This window comes from Microtus pennsylvanicus, chromosome 13 (genome assembly GCF_037038515.1).
Source record: "Microtus pennsylvanicus isolate mMicPen1 chromosome 13, mMicPen1.hap1, whole genome shotgun sequence".
NCBI lineage: Eukaryota > Metazoa > Chordata > Mammalia > Rodentia > Cricetidae > Microtus > Microtus pennsylvanicus.
In genome coordinates, this window is record NC_134591.1 from 53904343 (window position 1) to 53925216 (window position 20874).

The following is a 20874-nucleotide window of genomic DNA, read 5'->3' on the forward strand; positions in this document are numbered from 1 at the left end:
ATCTGGGAAAATATCTTGAAGCAAATCTTAAAACTTTAAGTTTGGTGCATATAAATATACTGTAACATGTAGGTCTTGCTTGTTGGGGTTTCTGTCCTGCCCGGTACCCCACAGCCAGCAAGCCCCCCCCCAAAAATCACACAGAGATCTCTATAAGTTATAAAGCTGATTGGCCCATTGGCTCAGGCTACGTATTAGCTCTTGGAGCTTATATTAACCCATTGTTCTTACCTATGCTAGCCACATGGCTCAGTACCTTTCTCAGCAGGGCAGCTCACATCTTGCTTCTCTGGAGTCTGGGCAGGAGTGGGAGGAATCAACTTCCTCCTTCCCAGAATTCTCCTGTTCTCATTGCATCATTTTTACTTCCTGTCTGGTTTTTCCACCTATATTTCCTGCCTGGCCAATCAGCACTTATTTAAAACATGATAGACAGAATACAGACAATTTTCCTGTACCAATATACAAATAAATAATACAAATAGGTCAATATGTGAGTTAGATGACTGAAAATTATAAAGGATTTTGAAACTGGATTATTTAAATTTACATACCAACCAGTTTCCCCTCCTTCCTATTTTCTTTTTCTCTTTTCCCCACCTCCTTCCTACCCCCTCTCATACATTCCTCAGAAAAGGTAAGGCCTCCCATGAGAGTCAACAAAGCATGGTCTATCAAGTTGAGGGAAATCCAGGCTCTTCCCGCCTACATCAAGTCTGAGTGAGGCATCCCAACATAGGGAATGAGGCATCACAACATAGCCTGGTTATCATTTACTTTACATCTAGTATTCACTTATGAGTGAGTACATACCATGTGTGTCTTTCTGGATCTGGTTACCTCTCTCAGGATGATTTTTTTTTCCTAGTTCTACTTATTTGCGTGCAAATTTTATGATGCCATTGTTGTTTTTCACCACTGAGTAATACTCCATTGTGTAAATGTATCACACTTTCTTTATCCATTCTTCCATTGAGGGGCATCTAGGTTGCTTCCATGTTCTGGCTACTATGAATAATGCTGCTATGAACATGATAGAGCATCCTTTGGGTGTATGCCAAAGAGTAGTATCACTGGGTCTTGAGGCAGATTGATTCTCAGTTTTCTGAGAAACCACCAAACTGATTCTCCAAAGCGGCTGTACAAATTTGCATTCCTATCAGTGATAGAGAAATGTTCCCGTTACTCCACATCTTCTCCAGCATAAGCTATCATCAGTGGTTTTGATCTTATCCATTCTGACAAGTATAAGATAATATCTCAGAGTCATTTTGATTAGTATTTTCCTGATGACTAAGGATGTTGAACATTTTCTTAAATGTCTTTCAGCCATTTTCTTCTGTTGAAAATTCTCTACTTAGATCTGTACCCCATTTTTTAAAATTGAATTATGGTATTTTGATGTCTAGTTTCTCGAGTTCTTTATATATTTTGGAGATCAGCCCTCTGTCAGATGTGGGGTTGGTGAAGATCTTTTTCCTTTTTATAGGCTGCTGTTTTATCTTATTGACCATGTCCTTTGCCTTACAGAAGTTTCTCAGTTTCAGGAGCTTCCATTTATTAATTGTCAATCTCAGTGTCTGTGCTACTGGTGTTATATTCAGGAAGTGGTCTCCTGTGCCAGTTTGTTCAAGGCTGCTTCCCACTTTCTCTTCTATCAGTTTCAGCGAAGCTGAATTTATGTTGAGGCCTTTGATCCACTTGGACTTGAGTTTTGTGCACTGCTATGGATATGCATCAATATGAATCTGGAATCTACATGTTGACATATAGTTATGCCAGCATCATTTGTTGAAATTTTTTTCCCTATTGTATAATTTTGGCTTCTTTGTCAAAGATCAGGTGTTTTTAGGTGTGTTGATTTATGTCAGGGTGTTTGATTCGATTCTATTGATCCATGTGTCTTGTTTGTATGCCAGTACCAACTTGTTTTTATTACTATAGCTCTATAGTAGAGCTTGAAGTTGGCAGTGGTGTTGCCTCCTAAGTTTCTTTATTATACAGGATTGTTTTAGCTATCCTGTGTTGTTTTTTTTTCCCCATATGAAGTTAAGTATTGTTTTCTCAAGGTCTGTGAAGAATTGTGATGAGATTTTGATGGAGATTGTATTGAATCTGTAGATTGCTTCTGCAAATTGCCTTTCTTACTATGTTAATCCTACCTATCCAAGAGCATGGGAGATCTTTCCATCTTCTGATATCTTCTTTAGTTTCTATCTCCGAAGACTTTCTTGTCATACAGGTCTTTCACTTGTTTGGTTAGAGTTACCCAAGGGTGTTGTTTCTCTGATTTCTTTGTCAGCCTGATTATCTTTTATATATAGGAGGGCTACTGATATTTTCTTGCATTAATCTTGTATCCTGCCATGTCACACATTACTGAAGCTGTTTATCAGCTGTAGGAGTTCCCTAGTAGAATTTTTTGGGTCACTTATTTATACAATTATAAGGATGATATATTTATATAGTTAGGTTTTATAAGTGTATTTAATTATGCTCATTATTTGAAGTGCCTCTCCATGTATGTCCGATTACTACTTTGTTGGATACCTTTCACATAAGTGACAAAAGGGTTGAAGAGAGAGCTCAGCCATTGAAGGCTAGACTCTCAACCAAAACATCAAAAGTAAATGATACAGATGATTTAAGTGTTCATGTGTTTAAGTCTCTGTGTGTATTTTGATCTCCAACTTAGGCTTAATATAGATACCCAAATAATTTGGTTAAGTTACTCTGAGCCTCTACAAAATGAAAGACATTTTGGCAAGATAAGATCATTTATTTAACTTAGCTAAGTTTTATGGTGACATAATACTTAGTGGTTTGTGTATTTTTATGCCACATTTAGTGATGTAGTCAGGGAGAAATAAAATTGAACAAAAAGGATGAGGTATAATAAACATAACCTAGAGGCTTCAGCAACTAGACCCTGACAGAGTGTTCGAATGTTTCCTGGCATTTCTGCCTTTGATAACTTAACCTCTGGTATAGGAGGCACCTTTTATTCTCATGGTCTTAGGACTTTGTGTTGAGGAAAGTAAGAAAACCTCAGGTTTTATGACCAGAGATGAGGAGGGAAATGGGAAAGATGGGAGTGGCTTCTGCTGTGTTCTTTCATTGTTTCAGTTTAACATATTTTTGAAGCTTGATGGTGGTGACGCTCACCTTTAATCCTAGGATTTGGGAGCCAGCCTGGTCTACAGAGTGAGTTCTAGGATGGCAAAGGTTACACAGAGAAACCCTGTTTTGTTGCTGTTGTCATTGGTATTTTGTTTTGTTTTGTATTTTGTGGGGGGTTCTGTGCTCTGAAATTATTGCACTTTCTGTAGAACACCTTTAGCTGATCTTTTTAGTCCATCACATTTAGAATAGGTGTTTTAAAGTTTAGTTTTTGCCTTTTCCCTTTAAAGAACTTTTAAAATTAATAAAAACAATATTGCATGATTTGGACCTAGTAGCCCCATGACCAACTCTGCAGCTAGAACTTGCGTGTAGAGTGGGGTGCTAGCATGGGGTTTGGAATCTTAGTTCTTCCCATCCCCACTCCTTAGGAAAATTAGACCTTCTAATGTATCCAAGTAATAAACAAGTTTTGTTTTGCTTTTCTGTATTTGTTTAGAGACAATCAGCTTTGAATTATTTTCTCCAGAAATCTGTGTTTTATATTACGAAAATTCTTCCAAGTTTACAGTTTTTTGGTGGCACTTCCCTGTTTCCAGTGCTAAGCAACCATGTAATATATTTTTAAAATCTTTCAACATTTCAATGCATGGCTTTTAAATGACTCTTAATCAGTTAGAATTTGTCTTGAGTCATGTAGATTTCCTTAATAAGTTCTTGTAAAAGTGAATTAAATTATATTTCTCAATTCCTTCCATCATGAATGTATCTTTAAATAATGATCCTATCAAATTTCAGTGACTTACAGATAGATACTAAAGTATTCAGCTTTTTTGTTTAATTTTAGGAGGTTTTCATTAACTGTGATTCTCTTAGAAATTTACTCATGGGTTCTAATTACAATCCTTCCAAGTAAAATATTTTAAGATTTCAAGCATGATTACTTTCTTCTTTCTTATCCTATATTTTAAAAATTTATACTATTTTCTTGGTTATTGGCATACTTTCATTTAATTCATAAATACTGTCTCCTCCATGCTAACATATTCCAGGGGTTGAGCTCTAGGACTGAATAAATTACAAAGACAAAGGCCCTGTTGGGAGAGACAAATAATAGGTGTAGAAAATATTTAATAGTGCTAATTACTATGTAGATAACTAAAGAAAAATAGAAGGCTTGAGTGATAGGCCAAAGAAGGTTTCTCTGAGGGGCTTACATTTAAACTGAGATCTGGAAAATAAAAAGTTTGCCAAGTGTGACTAGAAGAATGAAACAGTCCAAGCAATGCAGATTCTTGGCCTCTCAAGTGAGGCTGAGAAGACTCCATGGCTGGAGCTTAGAGTGAGTGATGAGAGCTAGGAGATGGGGCAGAAGAGAGGTAGCTCAGGGCCAGATCACATGGTACTCTGCAGGCCTTTGAAAGATTTTAAATGAGAATGACATGGTCAAATTTACATTGACATATAATCAAGACAAGACTATAAGGTGGTCAATACTGAGAACTTCTAACTAGAGGATATATAAGAGATTGCATTTTCTGCTAAGTAAAATGAAGTGTTCTAGTTTTCTTTTAAAAAAAAAAAGCCATCATACCATAGAGGTAAGAAATTTGAGCAGATTCTATTGCTTGTGAGTAATTGTACCATTAACTAAATGTGTAAACTTGAACAAATTTTCAGACCTCTTTTTACAATGCTCTCTTCATTACTACTGTGAAAACAATAATACTTGACCTTATAGAATAGGGAGAATTGAACATCTTAATACATGTGAAATGTTTAGAGAAAATTTGGCACATGATAAACACTTAATAGAGGTCTATTAATATTTATTCTTTCAAGCTTTTGTCCCATAAGATGTGCAGTTGGGTGTGACTTGAAATACTATTTTTTAAACTTACTATAACTTTAAATCAGAAACTAATCTTCATTTAAGTTCTTGGAAAAATTTAAGTATGATTTGAATAACTTGAGTGAGATGCTTTTCAACTATAAACTTTAAAATACTGAAATACAGTTTGTGATTTTCTAATTAAAACTTCTCATTTAAATGGATACGAATTACAATCACATACCAGATTTTGAAGACTTAATATGAAAAGGTGCATTTTTGTTGATGATTTTTCCTTCAGGAACTAAATAATGTCTCATAATAATGTCTCATTCCCTCTGCCTACTTTCTCTCTATATCTCTTCCAGCCTGGCTATATTCTGCCCTGCCATAGGCCAAAGTAGATTCATTCATTAGCCAATAAAAGCAACACATATACAGAAAGACATCCCACATCATCTCCCCTTTTCTGCTTAAATAAAAAGGATGCTTTTAACTTAATATAGTAACATTACATATAATAAAATAGTTATCAAACAAGAATTACAGTTACAATATTTCTTTGTAAGTCTAAAGTGTTATATCTAATTTATATTTTATCATAACTAAGGAAAAGTATAACTATTCTTTAACCCCACCAAAGATTCAGAAGGATATTATATTACCTAAGTAAACAGGAAGTGTATTGTAAGCAACTTCCAGAACTCTGGAGTTGACAGAGGCATCTCGCTGCCTGACAGATTTTTACATGAAGCAGGAAATTTAAAGATGTTCTTCCTTGTACTAACAAAGTTCATTAGTTGCTTGCTTTCTTTCTTTCTTTTTTTCTTTCTTTCTTTCTTTCTTTTTGGTTTTTCGAGACAGGGTTTCTCTGTGGCTTTGGAGTCTGTCCTGGAACTAGCTCTGTAGACCAGGCTGGTCTTGAACTCACAGAGATCCGCCTGCCTCTGCCTCCCGAGTGCTGGGATTAAAGGCGTGCGCCACTATCGCTCGGCTAGTTGCTTTTTTCTATGTCCTGCAGAATGTATGGAAGTTTCTTCTGTGAAGCAGGAACCCTGAAGGACCATCCCATCTTTTGGAAAGTTCAGCAGTCACTTTTCTGTGGTCCTACATGTTCAGTTCATACAGCATATCATCAAGCAGTCTAGGCAAGAGCAGTTTCTTGCCCAAATGGCTAACTTATCACAATGAAGGAAAATTCCTTAACAAGTTTTTTCAATGCCTGTCAACCTCTCTGAAGTAATTGGTACTGCCAGAAGCAGACATGTCTCACTGTTGAGAAAAGTTTAAGTTCTTAAAACCTTTTAAATGCCATATTCTGGAGGTCTTTGAAGCATTGAAGATTATCTGTCTAGCTGAAATATATCTCTGTATATCTAGAAAAACCTAATGAATACATGACTACAGGTTTGACTTTTATAAATGGCTATGTATTAATCCATTAAATTTAATTATACATTACATTTTTAAATGAACTGTATAAACATAATACAACATATAAACAAGAGCAGAAATACATACAGTGTAACAGCATTGACCTTAAATCTGTATCAATAGACCAAGAGCCATATCAATGCAAAGTATTCATCTCTATATCATATCCCCTTTTAAATGAAAACAAACATTTATAAACAATCACTTTGGGAATTTGGGCATAGTTTTCTCCAAACTGCTTCCTACTATTTGTTGGGCAAAGTATTTTTAGGGTTCATAGAGACCTTTCAGGGGCTCTTGTTCTATCAGACCACATTAATCTGGAAGGAATTCACAGGTTCTCATCTTCTGTGGAACAAAAACAGAACCTCTTTTCCAAAATAACATATCCTTAGACTCAAATTTTGAAGCTAAGATACCTTGTGGTATGATTGAGCATCTTTGGGTATATGTCCAAGAGTGGTATTGCTGGGTCTTGAGGTAGATTGATTCCCAATTTTTTGAGAAACCACCATACTGATTTCCAGAGTGGCCATACAAGTTTGCACTCCACCAGCAATGGGGAAGTGTTCCCCTTATATTCTGTATATCTGCACTATCCAATACAGTGGACACTAACCCCTATTATTACTGTGATTTTACTTTACAGTAATTACCCACTTACAAAATGTGTCTATAAATACATTCAAATTATAGGGCTAAGATTTCAAAATATGTATGGTAGAATTTAGTTTATAATCCTTATTAATGGTTTTTGTGACTTTTGAATTTTCAGTTTGTTTAGTTGGAAACTGTTTATATTCAATATTTGCATATGAACAAATATAGAAAATATTTATATTTATTTCTATGCATATAAAGGCTTCCGTTGTACTTGTGGTACTTGTTATAAGTTACCTTCCCACTCTGAGATACTCTAATAGTAAAACTATGCATTGAATATTTTTTCTTAATAGTGCAGCCTAATATTAGTGCTTAAAGGTCTCACCATAGAATTTTAACTGTCTTCTCTCCACACCCTTTCTTTACAGATGGAGAAATTAATATACAGAGAAACTGACTTGTCAGCGGTCAGAGCAAGATATAGGTGAATCCAGGAATAAGTTTGAAGCCTCTTCTCTGCTTGCTTAGTTTTTAGTCCATTGACTATGCAGCCTAGTGGTAAGTGTTCATTATGCATTCTAACAGTAAATAGAATTAAGGAGGCCAACAAAAAGTGAATTTAAGAAATTCCTTGTTACTAACCAAAGTCATTATCCTTTTCCATTTAGTTTATTTTTAAATTTGGTGTATATATCTATCTGCATGTGGTTTTGTGAAAATGAGTACAGGTGCCTGTGGAGTTCAGAAGAGGGCATTGGATGTCCTGGAACTGGAGTGACAGGAGGTATAGCCACCTGACATGGGTGTTAGGAACCAAAGTCTAGTCTCCTACAAGAGTATTATGTGTTTTTAATGGCTGACTCATCTCTCTAGGCTCTCTTTCCTTCTCTTTATACCTATAATGCCATTTTTTTTGTGTTATTATCATGAATTTTCCAAGTTGGGAGAGGAGATTGGAAGTTTAATTTTTAAATAGCTGAAACTATTTGTCTTTTGGCCAGACTGAAGATTATTAAGAATGGAAAAAAGATCTAAACTCTAATGATTTTTATTTTTTGAGACAAGGTTTCACTTTGTAGCCCTGGGTGGCCTGGTACTTGCCTTATCGACCAGGCTGGCCTTAAACTCACAGAGATTCATCTGCTGCTACCTCCCAATTACTAGGATTAAAGGGATGCTCCTCCACTCCCAGCCTTTCATGCTGGTCATTTTGTTTCAACTTGTTTAAGTATCATTAAAATGTGTAGCCATGCTTTTACACATAGGTCTTATTCCCTGGCCAAACTGAACCATAACTGTCCAAAATGGCATTCGCCAGTAAAGACCAGTGCAATCATATATATAATTTCAAATTTTCCAGCAGTCACATTAAAAAAGACATGAAACAAGAAAAACTAATTTAATGATGCACTTAATTTTTTATATCTAAAACATTTTTTTACACAATCAACATAAAAGTCTAATGAAAAGGTGTTTACAATCTATTTAGCACATTGTAATTCAGGTCCTAAGTTTTATCAGAAATACTTAACTTGTATTTATATTTTAAAAATAATTACAGGCTGGAGAGATATCTCACCAGTTGGGAACACTTGATCTTCTAGGACATAGCCATGGTTCCTGGTACTCACATAGTGGCTTACAATCATCTATAGGCACACACATTGTAAAAACGTTCAAGCAAACACTCGTGCATATAAACTAAATCTAAAAGAAGCGGGGGGGGGGATATCACAATTGGAAAAGTAAGTTCACATACTGATTTGTTCTAAATATCTTTAAAATTTTTTTCAAATATACATAAAGCTTTCTCGGGAGTCATGGTTTTTTAAATTTAAATGAATAAAAATACCCAAAAGTGTATATTCCCTTCTTCAGCTGTCATAGCCACATTGTAAGTACTCAGCTTGCTCATTTTAGGGTATGAGTAACCACAGGGCACATGCCATTATCTAAAAGTTTTTGACATGTACCTCCTTGCAATGAATATTCTTTAAGATGTCTCAGATCACTTGAGCTGGCTTTTAGGAACCTATGCCCCATATTGGATTGCCTTGCCCAACATTAATACAAAACGAGAAGCTTAGTCCTACCTCAACTTGATATGCCATGGTTTATTGATACCCATGATAGGCCTTTCCCTTTCTGAACAGAAACAGAGGAGATGGGGCGGGGGGGCGGGGTAAGAGGAGGAAGGGGAAACTGCAGTCAGTATATAAAATAAATGAAAAATTAATTAATTAAAGAAATGCCTCAGATAAGAATCTGGGGAGATGATTCAACAGTTAAGAAAACTTGCTACTCTTCAAAGGACTCCAGTTTGAATTTCAAACCCATGTCATATGTAACTCCAGTAACCCCATAACTCCAGATCCAAGGGATCTTATGCCCCCTTTTGACCTCCATAGGAAGCCACACACACACACACACATATTCATGCATGCACATGTACACACACATACATATAAGTAAATAGTAAAATCTTCAAGAAAAGATGTCTCTAATTTTTTAAAAAAAAAAAAAAGATTTTTTGAAATCCCTGATGACCACACCATAGAATATAATCTGGAGTCTCTGTCTTCTTTATTCAGTGATAAATCTCAATATTTAGAATAGTGACTAGTAAATGATAAATATTTGTTGAATGAATAAACCTACATAAGCAGGGTTACAAGTGTTATTTCTATTTTTCTTTGACAATTTCATATATGTATATAATTAATTTTAATTATTTTCACCCCTTTTACCTTGCTTATTCCCCCTTCATCTTCTGCTGAATCCTTTTTTCTTCCCAAGAAGTTCCCCTCCTCCTTTCATGTCTTTTCTGCTTGCTTGCACGAGCATAAGCAGGGTGTTATTTACTGTAGTGTGGGCAACTTTCCACTGAAGAAAATGACACTTCCCTCACAGCAGCCACTAACTGCCAGTAGTCCCTTAGATGACAGGTGAGGCCGTATGAACCCCCCCTCCATCCATGATGAAATGCTGGCCGGCCCAGTCTTGGCTGGTCTTGTGCATGTAACCACAGCTGCTGTGGGCCCCATGTTGTATTCTTAAGACCCTTTTCACAGCACACTTCCCCGTTATTTGGCTCTTATATTCTTTCTGCCCCCCTCTCCGAAAATGTTCCCTGAGTCTTGGAAGGAGTTATGTAGATGTTCTATTTAGGGTAGAGCGCTGTCACTTATTCTTGGAGTGTTGACTTGTTTTGAATCTCTTCATTAACTGCTTCCAGCACCAGTGAGAAGCTTCTCTGACAAAATTTGAGAACAGCACCAATCTGTGGGTATAAACTCTAGCAGTTAGAAGGCAGTTTGACAACTTGTCCATTTAGCAAAACAATACTAAGGCCTATGACCCTCCCCAGTCATGGGTTCTTTAGTAGGTTTACAGTACCAGAATGGGTTCCCTTCTGTGGATTGGGCCTCAAATCAGAAAGCCACTGCATGACTCTTGGCAGGTCACTACTGTAGCTTGCAGGGTTCACAGCTGAGTAAGACTTGTTGAATATTTTTCCCCCAGTAGCCTTCATGGCACCTTCTGATAGCATGAGAGGTAGCCAGCAAAAAGGAAGCTTCCAGCTCAGGTCCAGCTTGATTTCTCTGTGTTCTGTAAATGTGGTTAAACTTACATGGTCTTCCCATCAAGTTCTGATGAGCATTGTAGAACAGTGGCCAAATATCTGTATTGTTCTAGGGACCTTAGGGGTCTTTTGACCAACAGCTAGTAAGGAGGTTCCCCCAGATATTATTTCAATTTATTTGTGCATTAACTTTTTTGTAGAATGTTATTGTATATTTATCTTTTCTTGCTCTGGTCCAACCAACAAATCTTTCTCCTCTCTGGCATGATTAACCTTACTACATCCTAATTTCTCACCTTTAAAAAGATACTGATAATACCTGATATGATATATACGGGACAATTATACTGGCCTAATACTTGTGTATAGTAGGTATTAGTTGAATCTGAAATGAAATTAATATAAAAACCTTAAAGCCTTCCTTCATCCAGCTATGCTCCCTGTGATTTATCAGGTTGTGATTAATCAACTTTGCTTTAAATATTTGTTTGATTGAAAGGTGTGTATTTCATTCCCAACAGAAATGTATTTCCATGCAATTTCCCTTGGCTCCAAAGCTTTAGGCCATGGGAAGATGACCAAGAAAAAAAGAATGCCTGCTATTCTCTCTTTCCTTTTTTTGTGTAAAGGACAGTGACTAGAATAGGGTAGTTACAAAGCCAGGAAGAAGTCAATTGCACATCTCTAGTCCATAAATGCCATGGTTACATCTAGTCTTTACCCAACACTGCCTATCTGGGAAATCCTATCTTGATGGCGCAGTGCATACTGATCCCCAAACGTTTCCTCCACTAATCTTGTCAGTTACTGTGGATAGCCTGTGACCACAAATTCTCTCTAAGAGTTGGTCCTTTTGTCACTGAAGTCTTGGCCTTTGCATTTTGTCATGTGGATGCTATGTCTTAGTGCTCAAGGAGAGTCCAGTCTCCTAAGTCATGCCTCACCGACCCTCAGGTTACCAAAGTGCCCAAAAATGAACCCAACAGAGCCAGTGTTTTCACCGAACACCTCCCCAAAGGTGTCGGGGACTCTGCGTAGATGATCCCATTGATCTTAGTCCACTCGTAGATGTCCTGTTCACACACAGTGTCAGAATTGATGAGGAGGTATCTGTCGCCGACACAGAAATGCTTCTGGCAGGCAGCACACTTGAAGCACTTCACGTGATACACTTTGTCTTTCACACATATTGTTATCTCATAGACATGGATCCGCTTGTCACAGGAAGCGCAGAGACCATCTTGACCAAAAAGCCTGATAGTCTCTGCTGCTCAACTTCTGTCCCAGCTTGTAGTAGAGGTGCCGCCCCACCTCTCCCAGTCAGCACCCACAGAGGTCACAGCTGAGGCAATCCTCATGCCAGTATTGGTCAATGGCTTTCAGGAAGTAGTGGTCCCCTATGTTTTGCTGGCAGCCACCACATGTCAGCAGGGATGAGAGTATCTGCAGCACTTCATCCATCTTATTGTATTCAACATTTTTAAAAAGAATATATTGCTTTACAGCTAGTTTCATATGTCATAAAATAATTTGATTATAAAAATTTACATTGAAGAGAAACCACCATACTGATTTCCAAAGTGGTTGTACAAGTTTGCATTCCCACCAGCAATGGAAGAGTGTTCCCCTTACTCCACATCCTTTCCAGCATAAGCTATCATTGGTGTTTTTGATCTTAGCCATGCTGACAGGTGTTAGATGGTATCTCAGAGTTGTTTTGATTTGAATTTCCTTGATGGCTAAGGATGTTGAACATTTCCTCAAATGTCTTTCAGCCATTTGAGATAATTCTGTTGAGAATTCTCTGTTTAGTTCTGTACCCCCATTTTTAAAACTGGGTTATTTGGAATTTTGATGTCTAATAACTTGAGTTCTTTATATATTTTGTAGCTCAGTCCTTTGTCTGATGTGGGGTTGGTAAAGATCTTTTCCCATTCAGTAGGCTGCCTTTTAGTCTTTTTGACCGTGCCCTTTGCTTTACACAAGCTTCTCAGTTTCACGAAGTCCCATTTATTAAGTGTTCTCGGCGTCTGTGTTGCCAGGGTTATATTTAGGAAGTGGTCTCATATGCCCATGTATTGAAGGCTATTTCCTACTTTTTCTTCTATCAGGTTCCATGTGGTCAGATTTATATTGAGGTCTTTAATCCATTCGGACTTGAGTTTTGTGCATGGGATAGATACAGATCTATTTTCATTCTTCTCCATGCTGACATGCAGTTATGCCAGCACCATTTGTTGAAGATGCTTTCTTTCTTCCATTGTATAACTTTAGCTTCTTTGTCAAAAATCAGGTGTTCATAGGTGTGTGGATTAATATCCAGGTCTTCTATTCAGTTCCATTGGTTCTCCTGTCTGTTCTTCTGCCAATACCAGGCTGTTTTCAGTACTGTAGCTCTTTAGTAGAGTTTGAAGTCAGGGATTGTGATGCCTCCAGAAATTCTTTTATTGTACAGGATTGTTTTGGCTATCCTGGGTTGTTTTTCCATATGAAGTTGATTATTGTTCTTTCAAGATCTGTGAAGAATTGTATTGGGATTTTGATGGGGATTGCATTGAATCTATAGATTGCTTTTGATAAGATTGCCATTTTTATTATGTTGATCCTACCTGTCCAAGAACACAGGAGATCTTTCTATTTTCTGGTATCTTCTTCACTTTCTTTCTTCAAAGACTTAAAGTTCTTATTGAATAGGTCTTTCACTTCTTCAGTTAGTGTTACCTCAAGATATTTCATGCTGTTTGTGGCTATTGTCAAAAGTGATGTTTCTCTGATTTCTTTCTCAGCTTCTTTATCATTTGTATATAGGAAGGCTACTGTTTTTTTAATTGATATTATATTCTGCTACATCACTGAAGGTATTTATCAACTGTAGGAGTTCCCTGGTAGAATTTTTGGGGTCACTTATAGATACTATCATATCATCTGCAAATAATGAAAGTTTGTCTTGTTCCTGGTTTTAGTGGAATTGCTTTGAGTCTCTCTCCATTTAATTTGATGTTGGCTGTTGGTTTGTTGTATATTGCTTCTATTATGTTTAGGTATGTTCCTTGTATCCCTGATCTCTCCAAGACCTTTATCATGAAGGGGTGATGGATTTTGTCAAATGCTTTTGCAGCATGTAATGAGATGATCATATGGCTTTTTTCTTTCAGTTTATTTACATGATGGAATACATTGATAGACTTTCATATGTTGAACTATCCCTGAATCTCTGGGATGAAGCCAACTTGATCAAGGTGGATGATTTTTTTTAATGTGTTCTTGGATTCTGTTTCCCAGTATTTTATTTTCTACGTTCATGAGCGGGATTGGTCTGTAATTCTCTTGGTTGAGTCTTTGTGTGGTTTTGGTATCAGCTTAACTGTATCCTTGTATAAAGAGTTTGGCAATTTTCCTTCTGTTTCTATTATGTGGAATACTTTGAGGAGTATAGGTATTAGCTCTTCTTGGAAGTTCTGGTAGAATTCTGCAGTAAAACTATCCGGCCCAGGGCTTTTTTTTGGTTGGGAGGGTTTTGATAACAGCTTCTATTTCCTTGCCATTTGTTAGGTCTATTTAAATTGTTCACCTAATCTTGATTTAATTTTGGTATATGGTATCTATCCAGAAAATTGTCCATTTCTTTTACATTTTCCAATTTTGTGGAGTACAGGTTTTTGTAGTATGACTTAATATTCTCTGAATTCCCTTAGTGTCTGTTGTTATGTCCTCTTTTCATTTTTGATTTTGTTAATTTGGATGTTCTCTCTCTTTATATTGTTTTCTTTGTTTCTATTTTTTTTATTTCAGTCCTTAATTTGATTATTTCCTGTCTTCTACTCCTCCTGGATGACTCTGCTTCTTTTTGTTCTAGACTTTCAGGTATACTGTTAAGTCACTAGTGTGAGCTTTCTCCACTTTCTTTATGTAGGCACTTAGTGCTATGAACTTTTCTGTCAGCACTGCTTTCATTGTGTCTTATAGGTTTGGGTACATTGTGCATTCATTTTCGTTGATTTCTAAGAAGTCTTTAATTTCTGTATTTCTTCCTTGACCCAGAGGTGTTTCAGTAGCTCACTGTTCAATTTCCATAAGCTGGTGGGCTTTCTGAGAGTGGTGTTGTTGTTAAATTCTAACTTTAAACTATGGTGATCTAATAAGATATAGGGGGTTACTTCAAATTTTTTGTATCTGTGGAGGTTTGCTTTGTTTCCTAGTATGTGGTCAATTTTAGAGACGTTTCCATGAGGTGCTGAGAAGAAAGTATATTCTTTTGTGTTTGGGTGAAATGTTCTATAGATGTCTGTTAAGTCCATTTGATTCATGGCATCTATTAGTTCTCTTATTTCTTTCTCTGTTAAGTTTCTGTCTGATTGACCTGTCCATTGGCAAGAGTGGAGTGTTGAAGTCTCCTACTATTAGTGTGTGGGGTTTAATGTGCAGTTTAAGTTTTAGTAATGTTCCTTTTACATATGTTGGTGTTCTTGTATTAGGGGCATAGATGTTGAGGATTGAGACTTCATCTTGATGGGTTGTTCCTGTTAGGAGTATAAAGTGTCTTTCTTCATCTCTTCTGATTGATTTAATTTGAAGTCTATTTTGTTAGATATTTTAGAGTTACTCCAAGGTTGCAGGAGGATCTAGATCTATCTATTACAATCATTTTACTCATGAACCCTATGACCCAACTTCTAGTTAGCTCTTGCGGTTTTGAGGATGCTAGATAGAAAATCTCCAACCCATCCCAGGCAGATTGCTGTGTCCCAAGCAGTATATTATTAACTTATTTTCTGTGTGTGGGGGGCAGTTCGAGACAGGGTTTCACTGTAGCTTTGGAGCCTGTCCTGGAACTAGCTCTTGTGGACCAGGCTGGCCTCAACCTCACAGAGATCCGCCTGCCTCTGCCTCCCCGAGTGCTGGGATTAAAGGTGTGCCTCACCACTGCCCAGCTGTATTATTAACTCTTTTTTAAAAAATATTTATTTATTTATTTATTTATTATGTATATAATATTCTGTCTGTGTGTCTGCCTGCAGGCCAGAAGAGGGCACCAGACCTCATTACAGATGGTTGTGAGCCACCATGTGGTTGCTGGGAACTGAACTCAGGACCTTTGGAAGTGCAGGCAATGCTCTTAACCACTGAGCCATCTCTCCAGCCCTATTATTAACTCTTAATGGTCAGAATGCCCAAGAAAAATCCCTCAGGCCAAAGTTGCTCCAGTTATTAAATTTCTGGCACAATACAGTGTTTATACTTTATATCTTTATAGGAATTATTTATATGTCTAATCCTGTCATTCTTTTGTTCCTTGCTCATATGACACCACAGTGACTCTGCATGAGCTAACTTTTCTAAGAAAGCAAGTCCTGACACCTCATTCTTTTATCATCTTTCCACACCATTCTTTCTATCAATATATGTCCCTGTAGGGCAGAGTTAATCTAACTTTGTTGCTGTATATGCCACATAATCACATTAGTGTATTGGGGGAAGAGATCTTGTGGCCAGCTCCACTAGCCCACTGAATCTTGTTAACTTTTTTAAAGTTTACTTTGTTCTGATTATCTTGTTCCTGAGTAAGTGCAGGGACAGACACTTTAATAATACCTTAGAGCCTCATAAAGAGAGTGTAAAAATATTAAAAATGCCCCTCTCCAAGCATGATAGATGCAGAGATCAAAACCAGAAGTGGCATAGTGGCCATTGTGAGGCTCAGCTTTGCTGGATCTTTGTCAAGCAGCTATTCTGGCTTTATGACTTTTGCCATTCCCATCAGATATGGCTGTGCCAAATTGCTTTGAGTTTTTCTCCATTTAATTTGATGTTGGCTATCAGCTTGCTGTAAATTGCCTTTATTATGTTTAAGTATGTCTCTTATATCCCCAATCTCTCCAAGACTTTAATCATTGAAGGGGTGTTGGATTTTGTTAAGGTTTTTTTTGGCATCTAATAAGATGATCATGTATTTTTTTTCCTTCAGTTTGTTTACATGTGGATTACATTGACAGATTTTTGTATATTGAGTCATCCCTGCATCTCTGGAAGAAAATCTACTTGATCATGGTGGATGATCTTTTTGACGTGTTCTTAGATTTGGTTTGCCAGGGTTTTATTGAGTATTTTTGCTTCAGTGTTTATGAGGGATATTGGTCTGTAATATCCTTTTTTTTTCTGTTGAGTCTTTATGTGGTTTGGGTATCAGGGTGATTGCAGCCTCATGAAATGAATTTGGCATTGCTCCTTCTGTTTCTGTTTTGTAGAATAATTTAAGAAGTATTGGTACTAATTCTTCTTTGAAAGACTGGTAGAATTCTGCGCTAAAAATATATAGCCCTGGGCTTTTTTTGATTGGCAGACTTTTAATGGCTGCTTCTATTTCCTTAGGAGTTATACATCTGTTTAAATTATTTATCTGATTTTGATTTAACTTTGGTAAATGGTATCTATCAAGAACATTGTCCATTTATTTTAAGTTTTCCAATTTTGTGGAGTACAGGGTTTCTTTGTATAACAGTTCTAGCTCTCCTGGGGATAGATCTTGTAGACCAGGCTAACCTCCAACACCCAGAGATCCGCCTGCCTCTGCTTCCCAAGTGCTGGGATTAAAGGCATGTGCCACCACCACCCATCTTAGTACAGATTTTTGAAGTTTGGCCTAATGATTCTTTGACTTTCCTCAATGTCTGTTGTTATGTCCCTTTTTTGTTTCTGACTTTGGTAATTTGGGTATACTCTCTGCCTTTTCATTAGTTTGAAAAAAGGTTTGTCTATATTGTTGATGCTCTCAAGAAACAATTCTTTGTTTCATTGATTCTTTCTACTGTTCTCTTTATGTCTGTTTTATTGATTTCAGCCCTCAGTGTGATTATTTCCTGCTGTCTACTCCTTGGGTGTGTTTGCTTCTTTTTGTTCTAGAGCTTTCAGATGTGCTGTTAAATTGCAAGTAGGAGATCTCCCTAATTTCTTTATAAATGCACTTAGTGTTATGCATTTTCCTCTTAGCGCCAATTTCTTTTTTTTAATTGTTTTTATTGAGCTATATATTTTTCCACTCCCCTTTCTTCCTCTCCCCTCCCTTTCTACCCTTTCCCAAGGTCCCCATGCTCCCAATTTACTCAGGAGATCTTGTCTTTTTTCTATTTCCCATGTAGATTAGATTCATGTATATCTGTCTTAGGGTCCTCATTGTTGTCTAGGTTCTCTGGGATTGTGAATTGTAGGCTGGTTTTTTCTTTGCATTATGTCTAAAAGCCACTTATAAGTGAGTACATATGATAACTTGTCTTTCTGGGTCTAAGTTACCTCACTCAATATGATGTGTTCTAGATCCATCCATTTGTCCACAAATTTCTAGATGTTGTTATTTTTTCCCACCGTGTAGTACTCCATTGTGTAAATGTACTACATTTTCCTTATCCATTCTTCACTCAAGGGACATTTAGGTTGTTTCCAGGTTCTGGCTCTGACAAATAATACTGCTATGAACATAACTGAGCACATGTCCTTGTGGTACAATTGAGTATCCTTTGGATATATACCCAAAGTGGTATTACTGGGTCTTGAGGTAGGTTGTTTCCTCATTTTTTGATAAATCGCCATATTGATATCAGAAGTTTCTGTACCAGTCTACACACTCCCACCAGCAATGGAGGAGTGTTCCCTCCCTTTACCCTTCAGCATAAGTTGTCATCAATGTTTTTGATCTTGGTCATTCTGACAGGTGTAAGATGGAATCTCAGAGTTATTTTGATTTGCATTTCTCTGATGGCTAAGGATGTTGAGCATTTCCTTAACTATCGTTCAGCCATTATAGATTCCTCTGTTGAGAGTTCTCTGTTTAGGTCTGTACCCCATTTTTTTATTGTATTATTTGTTCTTTTGATGACCATTTTCTTGAGTTCTTTGTATATTTTGGAGATCAGTTCTCTGTTCAATGTGTGGTTAGTGAAGATCTTTTCCCATTCTGTAGGGTGCCATTTTGTCTTGTTGTTTGTCTTAAGTGTCCTTTCTTTGCTTTACAGAAGCTTCTCAGTTTCAGGAGGTCCCATTTATTAAGTGTTGTTCTCAGTGCCTGTGCTACTGGGGTTATATTTAGGAAGTGGTCTCCTGTGCCAATGAGTTCAAGTGTACTTCCCACTTTCTCTTCTATCAGGTTACATGTAGTCGGATTTACATTGAGGTCTTTAATCCATTTGGACTTCAAGTTTTGTGCATGGGGATAAATATGGATCTATTTTCATTCTTCTGTGTGTTGATATTCAGTTATAACCACCATTTGTTGAAGATGCTTTCTTTCTTCCATTTTATATTCTTTGCTTCTTTATAAAAAATCAGGTATTCATAGGGATGTGGATTGATATGTGGTCTTCGATTTGGTTCCATTGGTCCTCCTATTTGTTTTTATAGCACCTATTTCATTGTGTCCCATAAGTTTGGATTGGTTGTGCACTTATTTTCATTGAATTCTAGGAAATCTTTCATTTCTTTATTTCTACCTTGACCCAGTAGTCATTCGGTAGGCAGTTGCTCAGTTTTCATGAATTTGTAGGCTTTCTGTTATTTCTGTTGTTGAGATCCACTTTTAATCCTTGGTGATCTGGTAGGATACAGAGGGTTATTTCAATTTTCTTGTATCTGTTGAAGCTTGTTTTGTGACCAAGTATGTGGTCAGTTTTAGAGTAAGTTGCAAAGTTGCTGAGAAGACAGTATATTCTTTTGTGTTTAGGTGAAATGTTATGTTAGGTCCGTTAAGTTGTAACGTCTATTAGCTCCATTAGTTCTGTTTAGTTTTTGTCTAGATGATCTGTCTATTGGTGAAAGTCAGGTATGGAAGTCTCCCACTATTAAGGTATGGGGTTCAATGTGTGATTTAAACTTTAGTAATGTTTCTTTTACAAATATGGGTGCCCTTGCATTTGGGGCATAGATAATCAGAATTGAGACATCATCTTGATGGATTTTTTGTTTGATGAATATGAGGTAATCTTTCCCCATCTCTTTTGATTAATTTTAATTGGAAGTTTATTTTGTTAGATATTAGAATGACTATACCAGCTTGCTTCTTGGGTCCATTTTCTTGGAAAATCTTTTTCTACCCTTTACTCGTAGGTAATGTCTATCTTTGAAGTTGAGGAGTGTTTCTTATATGAAGCAGGATGGATCCTAATTTTGCATCCATTCTGTCTATGTCTTTTTAGTTGGGAATTTTAGTTCATTGTTACTGAGATTATGACCAATGATTGTTAATTCCTGTTATTTGTCTAGTGATGTTGATTGTGTGTGCGTGTGTGTGTGTGTGTGTGTGTGTGCTCTTCCCTTTTGGTTTTACTAGTGTGAGATTATTTTGTGTTTTCATGAATGTAAACCTTCTTGGGTTAGAGTTTTTCTTTTGTAGGAGTGGATTTGTGGATAGCTATTATTTAAATTTGACTTTGTCATGGAATATCTTGTTTTCTCAATCTGTGGTGATTGAAAGTTTGCTGAGTATACTAGCCTGGGTTAGCATCTGTGGTCTCAGTCTCTTCTGGCTTCTTGAGTCTCCATTGAGAATTCAGGTATAATTCTAATAGGTCTGCCTTTATATATTACTTGGCCTTTTCCCCTTGCATCTTTTAATATTCTTTCTTTGTTCTATATGTTTAGTGTCTTATTACGTGGCTAGGGGACTTTCTTTCCTGATCCTATTTGGTGTTCTATAAGCTTTTTGTGTTTTTTAGGCATCTCCATTTTTAGGTTAGGAAATTTTTCTTCTATGATTTTGTTGAAAATATTTTCTGTGCCTTTGAGCTAGTTATCTTCTTCTATTCCTATTATTCTTAGGTTTGGTCTTTTCATAGTGTCCCAGATTTCCTGGATGTTTTGTGTCAGGAACTTTTTAGATGTAATGTTTTCTTTGACCAGTGTATCAGTTTCTTCTGTCATATCTTTTATGGCTGAGATTCTCTCTTCTCTCTCTTGTATTCTGTTTGTAATGCTCACATCTGTAGTTCCCCATCTCTTACCTAGGTTTTTCCTCTCCAGGATTCCCTCAATTTGTGTTTTCTTTATTGCTTCTGTTTCCATTTTCATATCTTGATCAATTTTCTTCATTCCCTTTACCTGTTTGGGTTTTTCTAAGGGGGAGTGTCTTTAAGAGATTTATCCATTAACTCCAATTGTTTGTGTTTTCCAGTATTTCTTTAATGCATTTATTCATTTCCTCTTTAAGGACTGCTGTGCTATCATCTTCATAAAATTGGTTTTAAAATTGTTTTCTTGTGCTTCAGCTGTGTTGGAATAGCTGGGCTTTGGTAGCACCACATTGTCATGACTGTTATTG

At 36.7% G+C, this 20874-nt stretch overlaps 1 protein-coding gene across 3 annotated transcripts in view; it reads left to right on the top strand.

Annotated features, from left to right (window-relative positions):
* The window catches only part of Scmh1 (Scm polycomb group protein homolog 1), a 128829-nt gene that overhangs the window by 22757 nt on the left and 85198 nt on the right, over positions 1-20874 (top strand). For all 3 annotated transcript variants that reach the window (XM_075944740.1, XM_075944741.1, XM_075944745.1), the window contains exon 2: positions 7417-7546. The gene's annotated coding sequence lies outside the window, so the exon portion shown is untranslated. The remainder of the gene's footprint in view (positions 1-7416; positions 7547-20874) is intronic.